At 34.7% G+C, this 15,354-nt stretch overlaps 1 protein-coding gene across 1 annotated transcript in view; it reads right to left on the reverse strand.

The window, feature by feature from the left end:
• LOC150097890 (sodium/potassium-transporting ATPase subunit alpha-like) overlaps window positions 1-15,354 on the reverse strand; it is a 397,473-nt gene that overhangs the window by 222,385 nt on the left and 159,734 nt on the right. The gene's annotated exons all lie outside the window — the stretch shown is intronic.

Here is a 15,354-nt window from a genome sequence, read left to right on the forward strand (position 1 = left end):
TAGCAGCAGCCCAAGAACAGAGCCCTGCAGTACACTACTAGTCACTTACCTTCTCTTGAGTTAAATTCCCCTAATATACTTTTTGATGACTGTTCTTTAGCTATTCACTTATCCAAATCACCAGCTTCATATCTATCTTAAATTTCTCTACTTTATGAAGCTGAGTTACATGTGGTATCCTCTCAAATGCATTTGCAAAGTTCAGCTGTATTATCATCATGTAGCTATTTCATGTATCTGTGGCTTATTATACAGAGATTAAATAGAAAAAATGCAAAAAATATCATTCACAAAATCATTCTGCCTCTCTCTTCATTGAGCTTCATATTCCTATTCACTTACTCTTGAATTCTACTATTTATAAACAAGTATTCCAACTTATTACCATTTTGATCATGAGTCTAATTCCTCTCCACTACTTCCTCATTTACATGAAACCTAGACTATCAAAAATCTAAGCACAATAGTCCAGATATGATCATATCAAGGCTTTATGAAATACTAAAAAAAAAAGGGAGACAATAACATCTTATCCCTACTAGTCGCCGTGTTTTCATCCAGGTGATCCTTCATGCCATTTTTCTTATTCAAAACAGAACAAAGGATTCCATGAACTTTGAATCCCTCACGGATCTCCTTAGCCTGATCAATTTCATGCAGACCATTCAATGTAATATACAGGTCATAATTTCCTCAATCCAAAATATTTAACTTGACACTTTGTAACATTAAACTGACAACCATTATTCTTTATCCTACAATTCAGTCTCTATTCAAATTTAAAGTAGGACCTCTACATCAGACCCATTTAATGCTTTCTTCTCCAAATTAGAAACACCAGGAAACAATATTTCAAAAAGTGGATATGATATGCCAGTTGCTACCTGCCTTCTAGATTTTGATCCATTATATAGTATTTTCTAATAATGGCTTTTTATCACCATTCTGTTTATATCACTAGTTCATATCCCCCCTCTCCCCACACACACACCCTGTACATTTGCTCTAATTCACATAATAGATTGCAGTCATCTTTTTGCAAATACCTTTATAAAGTCAAGAAGTATCATGTTTTAGCCATTTCCATTATTCAACTCAGTTGTCACGTAGTGCAACAGTGGAACTTTGCGTCCTTCAATTGGAAAAGACCTGGATTTGGTTCTCATTCTGATGAGGAGAATCCTTATATGGGCTTTTTCAATTGAAGGTGAGTTAGCCAATCTCGTACGGAGGTAGCAGGGTTTTTTCTCCCAGAAACTCGGGAAACAAATCAGCCTTCAGAACACACACAATTTACAGACAAAAAATACTGTTGTTGGTGATGATCGGCAGTAGACGGCATTGATGGTAGTAGCGTCATAATTAAGTAGTAGTGAAGAGGATGAGATGTATTTGGCAAAGAAGAGTAGGGTGTCCTCTCGCGATGAGTCCTTGGACTCCCTGGAGGTGTCACGTAATAATAATAAAGAATTGAATAAATTACTATGATAAGACTTTCCTCTCACCTGTACTGTTGTCATATTCCTATCCACTCATTCCTGAATTCATACCTTAAACAACATTTTTAATATCTTAATCATCAATTCCAAATCCTGTAATTTGCTACCATCTCCATAGATTCTCCTCCCTGTAATGGAATTTTCTTGTCCTCTTCACTCTAGTGTAACCCTGCTGGTGCTGAGAGTTACATTAAAACAACTTCATAGATGCTACAATTTTCTCACACTATCATAAAAGCACAAGTAGATATCCCATCCTTATTCACAAGATATTTTGAAATATCTTGAGCACTTCTGGTTGATCAACTTCTCTTCTTGCATCTCTTCAAACAATTTTTCAACTGCCTATTAGCTTCTTAACACTTGCATTTCCTGCATAATACCATGCAGCAAATGAAATTCCTCTCAAGATTTTCTTTGGCAAGGTTGGCTAATTTCTTCTCACTGAAACAGAACCATTCATTCATTAAATAGAAGCAAGGTTTATTATCTGTATCTGTTAATACCTGCTTTTCAATCATATGAAACTGCAAAAGGAGAAGCTGTCACTTTCATTTTAAAAACAATCAGCTATAAAGTGCCTGGAGTTCATAAATTTAACTTTCTTTTCCAAATTTAAATTATTTATCTGTTTCACTGCATTATTTTATTATGTTTAATAATGCCAGAAAAGCATTTATCCACTTTCATAAATTAAAAACAAAGCAATAAATAATAAGAAAAAGCATTCAAACAGTTAACAGAATTCTTTTATACAATATGAATTCAAACTATTCATTTACAAAATTAAATTTCTGCTCTCTCTCTCTCTCTCTTTTTATAAACTAGGTATACTTGAACTAACATTCTACAATTTCTTCTGCAAAAATCAGCAATGCATAGTTTAATAATATTTTTCTGATATTTATTAACCCTAGAATGGTGCAATTATTTTAGTCTTATCTACATTGCAATCTATTAGTGTTGCAATGTCAATTTTATGCAAGGAATTATTGTGAATTTGTGAATTTGCTTTCTCTATAGATGGCTGTATTTTTCATCAAATTGTGGAGAAAGGATATGAAAATTAAATCTTCCATTCAATGTGCAGATGGTCATCTGCATATCCCCCCAGTCAATATTAAATTCCCAAGAAAAGTAATCAATTTTGATAAAATACTTCTTTTATAATTATTATTAACATCAAGCCTCCGTGGAGTTAGACTTATTGTAGGAGGTCCCTTTATCACACAGACACAGCTCTTTATACTATGCCTTAGATGCACTCACTTTCAGGTAATACATTCTAATTGTTCACCATTCTCCATGTAAAAACTTCTTTCTCACATCCACCTTATATAGCTTCGAGGGATGACCTCTTGTTCCCCCCCCCCATCTCCCACCATTCTATGAAAGACATCTTCCATGATAATTTGATAAAAACTCCTAACCAACTTATATGTCTCTATCATATCTCCCTCTCCTCCCTCCACCTAGCCACTAGACTCTGCAAATAGAATTTTCTCAACATTTCTTCATATTAAACATTCAAGAAACACCTTAGTCCATTGCCCCTGGACCCTTTCTAATATCTCTTCATCCTTTAAAAAGTAGGTGACCAAATCTGTGCACATTAGTCCATATATGGCCTTATACAATAGTACTATAATCTCATCTCTTTGACAAGTAGGTGTCCTCCACATCATAGCCAGAATTATATCTAATTCTACCTCCCATTCTATTATAATATGTTCAGTATCTCCAAATTTTCTTCAGATCTATATCTCTTTTTTGCATTCTCCTACATAAAAAACCTTATAATAATGTATAAGAAACAACAAGAGTATGCAAAATTATCATATTATTGGTAATGATACGTAAAACTTACGTATATGCTCTCGAGCATCAGCATAGTACAGGAAACTGGAGCGCACAGATCACTGTCTATGACCACCATCCAAGCAGCAAATGAACTCGGAAAGCACTGCTAGAACAGGGGATAGGTTGCCCGCAGGGGAGGGGAGGCAGAAGTATTTCTCGAAAATATACACGTCAAATTTACGTACACTACCATTCTAGGGTTAAAAGTAATAAAAACAAAAGTTGCTTTTAATAATGAAATGTAATAAAAAACAAAAGTTGTTTTTAACAACACGCTTTCCCTTCCCCAAAAGAGTGTGGCATTATTTAAAGAATTTCTTATGCAATAGAATAAAATAACATATAATTACAAGCAAAAGGGGAAGTTACATTTCTGAGGTGTAAAATATTGATGAAGCTCACTCAATTTCACATGCACAAACACACTGTATTTACCTGAATATCAAAGCAGCTTAAGTCTTTAAATTCTTACTGTTCAACTCATTCATAAATATAATTTAATGGAGATAAGTATGAAGAATGGATAACTTAAATGGAATAGAAATTAAGCTGATGGTATGGATATGGCAGTGGTTAATGACCAGATAACCAGATACCAAACATTATACGTAGAATCCAGGAGAAGGCAAGTGACTAGCAGTATGCTACATGGCTCTCTACTTGGACCACTGCTATTTACTTTAGACAATAATAATAAAGGATATGCTTTTAAGAGAAATATTCAGTTGTATGCTGATGATGTAAAATTGTGTAGCCTAAAACTTAATCAAGAGATGTAGACAATCTACAGAAAAACTTAATGGGTTGCAGTATAGGCATAAAATAATAAAACCAGATTAAATGAAAAGGGTAAAGTTATGCATTTTGGGATTAAATCATTAAATTTTTCTACTATTGACTGATTCATGAAAACATGTCTAGCCAAAAAACTATCATAATACCACAATGAAAAAATATATATACTCATAATTTGGTCATTTCCTCTTTTTGTAATATTGAGGACAAAATAAAGGAACTTGTTTTAGTGAAAAATGGAAATTCTACTTCTACATCCCTACCACCATAAAAAAAAAAAAAAAAATAATATCATTGAAGATTTCCTTTCGCACAGAATTCTATTTTTAACAAGCATTGATGACTACTACTAATAACAGTCGTAAATGACACAGAACAAAGTTATGACTTTCTCTAAAACATTAACTGATGCATACTGTACTATGGAAGCATATTCCTTACTGTCACTCTCCTGAAATAAATATGCTGTTTACTTGGACACATGACTTTCGAAGACCTGAGAAAAAATTGACATTAATATATTCCAATACAAAAAATTACATTCAATTAAATGTTAGGATTTTACTTATTTTGGTGAAAATATTTGTCTAGAAATGTTTGATTCTTCAAAAAATGAAACACAAATAGGAAATTTCTTAACAAGAAATTTATTTGTGGAATTGTTTTTTACTGCTTAATTTTTCAATATGTGAAGTATGGAGAGTATTATCTTTAAATGATGTCACACTTTTTTGGGACTTCTAATCACACACACACACACACACACACACACACACACACACACACACACACCCTCGTCTGTTATCTATAAATTATGATAAAATTATAGAAATACATAAAGGTTTTCTTTCAAAATTTCAAGAAAAAATTACTTCTGTCACTTCAAGTAATATAAGCCTGCACAATGAAACTTGCTGAATTGGGTTTTACTTGAAAAACTTACTATTCCTACATGTGTAACACTGATTCAATTTTTTTTCATTTTTTTTTGAGCGGGGTATGAATTTTCCGCAAATCAGGTATGTATGTGTGTATATAAGTATGTAGGCTTTTCTGGTTCATAGATTAATAAATTTATAAGGCTGAATACTGGAATTAATATATTAGATATTAATTAATATATAAGATATTAATAGTTACTTTCTTCATAGATTTCTTCAGGTGTAAGAGCTACAGCTAGTAGACAAACAGTAAAAAAATTAACACAGGTGAATCCCACACTGTAGATATACAAAATTTATGAATTTAAAAATATTTCTGATTGTTCATTGCACACATTGTGTATGTTTTTACACATTCACAAATATGCGTTTGGTTAAAGATGGCTAGGATGTTTTTTGACAAGATGATACATGGCTTTATATTTAGATGTTTTAGATTTAATGCTATTTCTAAGGATTCCCAAATTCTTCTCTCAGTTATGTCATAGCAATGATGTTTAGACTTAGAACATAACACTTGATGTCTCACTGCTGAAGTGCCCTGTTGGTCAGCCAAAGAGAGTACATGAGATGAAAAAACTGAGGTCTCACTTCTTTGGTATTCAATATCTCAGATGTGTTTTTTAATGCATTGATTGATAGATTTTTCTGTCTGTCCATAGTAAGATGACCTGCATTTGCACCATAGCCCATAAACACCAGGATGTTTTAGTGGATCATGTCAAGGTTTTATGGATTGGAGTAGTGATCTAATCCTGATAAAGGGGATGAATACCTTTAAATTTTATGTTCTCTAAGTATTTTTGCAAGTTTTATGGAAATGAAGCTAATATATAAGAGAAGTTTTACTTATTTTTTCAAATTTATTTTAATGAACAAAGATGCATTATTTATAAAATTCTAAATAAAACGATGCTTGTTCAGAAACACAAACCTTTTTTTTTTTTTAAGATTTTTTTTTTTTTACTTTGTCTTTAAATGTTTATTATGGAGCCTTTTATTAGGCAATGGTGTTTAAGTATTCTTCTATTCGGCCACTCTGTATAAGAGTAAGATTTATGCAAGCACACTTTGAAAAGAAGCCCACAAAAATAGTGGAAGATAAATTTGGAGAACAGCAAGCTAGATTCAGATCAAATAGGAATTGTAAGATCACATTTTAAGTTTTTTGAAAAAAATAAAAATATGGTAAGTTTTTTATGTGGGGAAAAAGGCACATGATAAGGTGCCAAGAGAAAAGCTATTCAGAACATTACACTGATCTGGTGTAAATGGGAAACAACATATGTAGCCTATGCTTAAACTGTAAATCAACAGTTAGGATTGAAAGAGATACAAAAGGATGATTTGATGAGGTGTAAAGCAAGGGACACTATTTCACTCTTAGTAATGATTTATGTGGACTGCCTGTTTGTATAATGTCTGTTTTCTGTAAACAGCATAACTTTAAGTTAGGCCACAACACTCGATGTCATCCCTGGAAACTGTATAGAGAGGGTGTGAGTAGGAAAGTGAGAGGCAGGTTTTTTTTTGTGCAGAGTTGTAAATGATTGGAATGCCTTGCCTGAGAGTATGGTGTCTGCAAGGAGTTTGAGTGTGTTTAAGACACAGTATGATGAGCTGTGTGTGTGATAAAAGGGAACTCCCAGATGAGTCTTTGACTCCATGAGGTCTTGGGGGTAATAGTAATAATAATAATAATAATAATAATAACACATGGAAATCATTAGATGTTGTAAAATACAGATTAATTACATGCTAGTCAAGAAGAGATACAGAAACCAACTCAAGTCATAATGCAGTTACCCAGGAGCTAAAATAGAGTGATTTATTATTGCAAAATGTAAAGGAAAACATAAGAAATACATAGAATAAGGAAGAAAAAATGGAATATCTAACTACCAAAGACCCCCAGGTATAAAAAATGATTTTTTTTAAAAAAAAAAAACGGATTGTATGCTTGAGGCAAACAATGAGAAAGACTAGGTGGTCATTAAGGAAATAGCTAAAAGGTCAGTAGACAAAGTGCAAGGATTTACAAATTACAACCACAGAAGTCTTTGATTATGAATGAGATACTTAAATTAGAGAAATGAAATAAAGCAAGAAAAAAGAAGATTGTAGAATGCAAGGAACAGTATCAAAGAATACGGCATAAGATTTGCAAAAAAAGCAAGGGGAACTGGATAGAAGAAATATATAAAGAAGTTGATATAAATTAAAAAGAGATGGTGACAAGGCATACTAAATAATTGCTGTATACATCTGCAATCCCAAACGAAAAGAGTCAAGTCATACAAAACAAAAAAGGAAAATTACTTACTGGAAACAAAGAGAGATGGAAGGAATACCTTGAAGACTCATATAGAGGAAAAAATGTGAATAGAAAATTTATCAAATCAAAATATTAAGTTGAAAAAATAAAATATTGGACCAGAGATATTGAATGAAGAAATACCTGAGAAAAGGATATTGTAACAACAAAATGTTGTTACAATACTCTCAAACCTCAAAGATTATATGAAATACAGTGAAGCATAGAATAAAATCAGATATTGAATGCCATTTAGATGAAGATTAGTTTAGATTCCAGAATAGTAAAGGAACTGGAGAAGCAATTCTAGCCTTAAAATAAGAAATGAATGCAGTAACTGAAGATGAAGTGCAGATACCTATGATAAAGGAACTTTATCAGCTGAGAACAAACAGGATTTAAATTAGATAATATCTAAGATGAATAATATTTTATCTGATTATTATTATTATTATACAAATATCTCCATGAAGTCAGAAGACTCATTGTAGGAGATCCATTATTCACACAAACCTATCATACCTCTCCTTGAATTCATTCACTGATGAAGAACCCACAACCACCTCTGGCAACCCATTCACCATCTCTCAAACAAAAAATCTAGTCCTAACACCTTTGCTAACCACGCTCTTACATAACTTCCAATGGAAGACTGCTTGTTCTCTACTTTCTTGCCACATACTGAAAAAAAAAAGCTTTCAGTGTCAATTCTGTTAATGACTTAAATGCTTCTATCATGTCTCCTCTTTTTCATCTATCAGCTAGTTAGTTTTTGAAGTCCACAGACTATCTATCTATTCTCATAGATGACCTTCCATAGACCTGCCCCATTCCATTCATCCCTCATGGAATCCAGGAGCCAGATGTGGCCTTATACAGTGGAACAATAATCTCTCTATCCCTGTGTTAGTGTTTTCTCCGACAACCACGTAATCTGGTATGCTGTTTTGGTTATATACATAATAGGCCCTCTAAACTTCAACTCCCTGTCCACAATCACTCCCAAGTCCTTGGCATCATCAGTTTCTCACAGTTCAGCTTCATCAATATAGTACACAGCTTGTGATCTTTTCCCAGAGTGCATCACCTTAAACTTGGCCACAGTAAACTAGTAGCCATTTACCTTTAACCATACTGACAATCTATTTAAGGCTCCCTGCTTCATTTACCATTACTCTTCCTAGTTTAGCATCATCAGCAGATAACTGAATATTTCCTTTCAAATAATTTTCTACATCACTGATATATAAATTAAAAAACCAAGGACCAAGTACCAAGCATTGTGGTACATTATTGGTCACTTGCTTCCTTCTGGACTCAACTCCTCCATAAACTTTGATATTTGTCCATCAACCACCCTATAATCCAAATCACCAAACTCATAACTATTCCCAATTGCTCCAATTTATGCAATAGAGTTCTATGTCAAATCTTTTCAAATGTAAATCTTGTAAAGTCTAGCAATATCACTGAGTAGCCATTTCCCTTATCCAACTACGTTGTCACTTCATTATAAAAAGTGAGCAAATTAGTAAGGCCTAGCCTTCACAAAACCATGTTGCCCCTTACAGATTTGCTGGCCTGGTTGGCTGAGTGGTTAGCATATCAATTCTACAACCAAGAGGCTGTGGGTTTGAATCTTGCTGTTGGCATGGATATATATATATATCCATGGATATATATATACATATATATATATATTTGTCCCTAGGTGTGCAGTACTCATCCACCAAATACCATTATCACCGATATTATATTTTCGCATTTATTCCTGTTAAAGACTCCCCTAATTGTTTCCAGACTTCACGTGATTCCTAAAAGTAAACACAATATATTAATACTTCACAAAGACGACACTTTTTGACAGATAAACATTGCATCACATTCGGATTAATAGCCCAGACGTGCATTATACCTTTGAGCCCTAAAAGATGTACAGATGGCGCAACGGATCAAATTCTTAGTGTTCTAGCAGTTTTAAACTGCTCAGACGGCAAGACAGGGGTGAGCTCTGGGACAATAGCACCTAGAGGCTGTGATTTGTTATTGTGTCAACCAATGCAATTGAACGTTGTCATTTGTCATGAGTTGCTGTTTTTGTTTTCTGAGTTTCATCTGTTTCGCGCACATGAAGTGTGAACTGATGTGGTTAGGCAAGTTTTTATATATAACATAGACAAGTTTTTAATATATAATTTTTGATAAATTTATAACTTTTTTGCCATATTTACAATGGGAAACAGTATTGTAGTAGAAGGAGGCAAGTCTCATCCTCCTCTTCCAAATTTTACACCTTTGAGTACTTCAAAGATACCAACCAAACATAGCATTCTCCTTCATTATTGTTTTCTAATATACAGTATCTTAAACCAAACAAACACATTGTCCCCCATTCTGCACAGATTTGGTTACAATTAATTGATAAATTAAAGTATTCAAAGTAATCCTACAATTAATTCCATTGGGCCAATTAAGATAAGTGCTATGCACTCTTAAAACTTTCATATATCGATAAAAATGCAATCATACGGTCAAACTGACGTGAATTTTGTAGCAATGGTTGCATAAGCCATGACAGCACACCTAACCGAAATGAACATGCAACTCCACTGACATATATATATATATATATATATATATATATATATATATATATATATATATATACACATGTAATCAATAAAAATGGAAAAAATCATTATGCCACCCACGGTATGAACATACTATAGGTTTACAAATAACCTTTCATTGTTGGGATCAACAGGAAAAAAAAGAAAGCAAAGAAATAGTTTCATGCTGCTATCCACCCAGACCTGAATTTTGTCTTTCACCAATTGCCACCAATAATACATTAATCACCACTGCTGAGTGCTGATTGGCCTATAATTTGCTACTACTATCTCTGAGCCTGTTTTATGCAATGGGACTATTTTGTCCTCTTTCCACTCTATTGGCATTTTCCCAGTACTGAAGCTTGAATTGAACAGCTTGGTCAGATGAGCTGATAATTCCCTTGCACATTCTCATAATACATGGGCCAATATTCCACTTAATCCCATGGTTGTGTTTATATCAAGGATCTGCAATATTTTAAGCACCTCCATTTCTTCCTATGATTTGCTACTACTGTCTTGGAGCATGCTTTATGCAATGGAACTATTTTGCCTTCTTTCCACTCTATTGGTACGTTCCCAAACTGAAGCTTAAATTAAACAGCATGGTCAAAAGACTGATAATTCCCTTGTACTGATCAGGGTCTTGTTAAATATTGCATATCCTTGATATGAAACCCATACTGTGTTTCATATCAAGGATATGTAATATTTAAAGCACCTCCATTTCTTCAACCTCTATATTCCTCTCAATCAATGCCACATTTGGCATTGCAGTGTAATCACTGATAGTATACCCTGCAAAATGCTCACTCAGTAATTCAACTGTTTGATTTGGTTCTGGTACCTCACTAACAGCACTTTTTAAAATCATATTTCCATAGTCATTCCTCCTTTTACTTGCCACATCACAAAATAACCCTTCAGGATTTCTTTTGGCTTCATCAGGTAGCTTTCTCTCATAATTTGCTTTGGCCTTCCTTAACATACAAATTCATTCTTCTTACTTGTGCCATGTACTGCTTATGGACATGTTGATCACCTTTTCCTTTATAATCCCTCCACAACCTTTTCTTTGTGTGCAAACCCTGCTTTATAATACTATTCATCCATCTAATTCCTGCCTGATTTTTCCTTCTGACTTCAAGTATACATTTTGCTACTGCTTTCTTCGAACACCTCCCATTCACCACCAACATCTCCTCTTCTTTTCAAATTTTTATGCCATTGCTCTGCTGAAAGCTGTCTCCTCAGCTTGTCATAATCACCTGCTTTGTAATTCCACACATATCTCTTTTCTTAGCAGAAAATTCTGCATGTCTGACAATCTTTCAGGTCAAGATTACATGATTACTCTCCAAGTGGAGGCAGCATAGCTAGATTGGTTAGTGTTAAGTTCTCTGATGCAATGATCAAATCCAGAACTCTCAAACCTTCACATATGAAACAGCTTTATATATGACTCAGAAGGTAGTGTGCTGTGTATTGTGGAATGCCAGTGTAACCTGACATGAAGTCAGTTATCTCTACATGTTGCCTCACCACAAGTTGGTCACTAAATTGATCGGCATTCACCTACTGGATAGGTATCAGCAAGTTGTGTATGTGAGGGCACTTTCTTCTTTTGAGATAGTGGCTCCCCACTAATGGGGAGCCACAAGGGTCAGTTTTGGGACCATTGCTATTTAATCTGTATATAAATGATATTGGGAAAGGATTAACTGGTGATATATAACTCTTTGCAGATGATGCAAAACTGGGGAGAGTGATGAGGAATCAAGCAGACGTGGTTTTACAGGAGGACTTGAATAGATTGCATGAATGGGCAACAGTATGGGACTATCGGTTCAATATTGCCAAGTGTAAGGTTCTGAAATTTGGAAGGCAATAATAGGATGCAAAATATACACTGGGCAGGGAAATTTTGGTGGACAATGAGGAAATAGACCTTGGAGTGGAGTTGGACAAGGATTTGAAATTCAGAGGTCATACCACACAAGTTGTGAAGACATCACATCAGATTATGGCAATGATGCAGAGGTTCTGGTTCCATTGTATAAGACCTTGATCAGGCCTCATACGGATTATTGTGCATAGATTTGGTCCCCTGGTTTTCATGGTGATGAGGATATATTGGAAAGTGTCCAGAGAAGACTGACTAAGATTATAACTGGTGTTTGAGAAGAGGACATTTCTCCTATTCACAAGGTTTGCAAAACCTTGTGAATAGTAGAAAGAGAGGGGATATGATTGAGACATTTAAGTTGATTAAGGGATGTTACCAGGCTAATGTGGAAGAAATATTTTGTAGAATGGGGGGAGGGGGGGTAGAACAAGGGGACATACCTGGAAGTTGTATAAGGAGGGTGTGAGAAGGGGAATAAAGAGTAGGTTCTTTGCATGGAGAGCAGCTGGTCAGTGGAATGTTTTGCTTGGCACTATGGTAAATGCAGATACAATGAATGAGTTTAAAGCACAGTTTGATGAGCTTTGTGTGCAATAGTGTTTGCCTCCTGCAATGAGTCTTTGGACTCCATCGAGGTCTGGTGTATATAATAATAGTATATAGTAGCCTAGTTGTCAATATATCTGACTGGAAACTTTGGTTTCTTTACATTTGGCTAAAATATAGATGAAAATAAAAGTATACAGTAATACCCCGACTTATGTGAATCCAAAGTTACGCGGTTTCTTATATGTACACATTCTCCTCCCGCTTCACGCCTCACCACTATAATAGTCGTATCTTTCCGGTGCCGGCCACATTCGCCAGTGTTGCACATGCTGTGAACAAGCACTGATGTGTTTCGCGGGGTCTCCATTCATACACGATTTTTATAGTCTACAAACCTTACGATTGTTTAATGTTATGTTCTTGATAAAAATTTTATCACATAAAAAATAATAGTGTCGTCCAAAAGAAGCAAGTCCGATTCTTCTACAGCTAGCAAGAAAAGAAAAACATTGACCTGGAAAAAAATTTGTCCATCCTTTCTTTAAATGCGAAACGGAAATGTTGCCAGAAACTGATCAAGTTGCTTAGGCAATAGAAGCAGTTGTCAACCTTGCCAGGAAATTAGATTTAGAGGTCGACAGTGACGATGTCAACAAGCTGTTAGACTCACATAACAAGGAACTTACAATCGACGAGCTCATAGATGCATGAGCAAAGCGCTACTGAAGAGACCGAAACCTCAGATCCAGTTCTGCCAGAAAAGCAGATGACAATTGCAAAATTAACAGGTCTCAGCTTAATTAAGAAAGGTTTACAGATTTTGGAAGACATAGATTCTAACAAGGAACGAATTGTAGCCACAAGGCAAGGAATAAAAAAATCATTTGCTTGCTATGAAGAAATTTTGCGTGACAAGAAAAAGACATTATGACATCAGACTAATCTCTTAGATTTTATGAAACCATCAACATCGAAATAACTTTCTTTTTTTTATGTACGAAAAACTACAATTATGATTATATTTCTTAAAAAATATAGGTGTTTTTGTAAACCTCTGGTCCCAATTAACTAATGTTTTGTATGTTTGTATATATAAATTAGATACAAAATTATACCCCGAGTTACACGAATTGGACTTATGTGCTTTGTTGGTTCCACCTACTGCGTAACTTTGGGGTTTTACTGTAATGTACTTTCCTTCAGAGATTAAAAAAAATATATATATAAAAGAATTAGCTCTAATCTGGAGTGGTAGATTCTGCTACTAAGTAAGCTCACAATACCTGCCTGAATATAGCTCTCATTTATGTGGAAATTTAAGGGTAAGAGTCAGTTTCTGCTGAATACAGTGAAGGCTCAGCACACTGGCAAAATCTTGCTTGCTGCAGAGAAGAATATATACCTAGTTGACATCACATCATATAATGTTTGGAGCTGAGATTTGTCACTGTGATAAGTTTTTTCTTGCCACTGTGTGGACTGGGGTTTGACATATGAGGGGAGATACCCAAAAATAATCAAATTATTTTTTAAAAAGACTTTTATTAAAGTTTATAATACCACATTCTAGTCACCTTCAAAGTACTCTCCATGTGAGTCAATGCACTTATCCCAATGTTTTTTTCCCACTGCTGGAAGTAGTTGTGGCACTGTTCAACTGGAATACTGTTTATGGACTCCAGCGACTTTTCTTTCACTTCGTCCACTCAATGAATCGCTGCCCTTTCTTTATCCATGGGAATAAAAAAAAAGTCGCCTGGAGAGGGAGAGAGAGAGAGAGATTAGGTGAGTAGGGAGGGTGGGGAACAACTGCCATGTTATTTTTCATCAAGAACTGTTGGACAGACAATACTGTGTGGGCTAGGCATTGTCGTGGTGCAGCAACCAATCTCTGCTACTCCACATTTCTGGTCGTTTTCATCACGCACTATCATGCATCTTCTCAAAGCATTGAGATAAAATGTTGGTTCACTGTCTGTCCAGGAGGAACAAATTCTTCGTGTACAATTCCATTTACATCAAAAAAAAAAGAAAAAAAAAACATTGTCTTGACATTTGATCAAACTTGACAAGCCTTATCAGATCTTGGTAAATTTGCATGTTTCCATTGGTTTGATACTTGTATTTTTCTAGATCATAACTGTAGTACCAACACTCATCCCCAGTTACAACTTTTGAAAGAAAGTTCTGGTCATTAAGAACTTGCTTCCTCAAATCGCAGCAAACATTTACATGATATATATATATATATATTTTTTAATCCTCTGTGAGCAAACTGACAAATGTTTCATTTGTAAATCTTCTATCAAAATTTGCTGGCACAACTCTATGACAAATTCATCTCGTCAGAAACTTGCTCAATAGTCTTTTGATGATCTTCAAGATCGGCCAGATCATGGCTGGTTTTCAACTGATATATCCCCATTTTTGAAATGGGAAACTATTCATAGACATGTGTTTTACCTAAAGCATTGTTAAAGGCTAACTGAAGCATAACAATAGTTTCAGCTGCAGTTTTACCCAAAAGAAAAAAAATTCATGCACATTCTCTGTTCCTTGTGGCCAGCCATCACAAAATCACCAAACTTGCTTGTAATCATTAACAAAAAAAGCAGCCACAACAAAAAACTAGTTAACACAGAATAACGCCACTTGCCAGACTGGTGCGGAAAACTGCACACTCATGATGCCTAGTGGCATCATCTGCAACTAGACAACGCGTGCGAGCCAAGTTCAGATTCCAGTTATTTTTGAGTGTCCCTTCAAAGTGCTGTCTAGCAGAACCAATGCACAGAACTATTATCTTGAAGTTTCGGAGATCAAGTTTTAGAGTGGTGAGGTGGTCATTCATCCTTCTGGATCATTCATAGTTTTTGGA

Source organism: Typopeltis vanoorti, chromosome 16 (genome assembly GCF_054136105.1).
Source record: "Typopeltis vanoorti isolate ZY-2024b chromosome 16, IOZ_Tvanoo_1.0, whole genome shotgun sequence".
In the NCBI taxonomy this organism is placed as follows: Eukaryota; Metazoa; Arthropoda; class Arachnida; order Uropygi; family Thelyphonidae; genus Typopeltis; species Typopeltis vanoorti.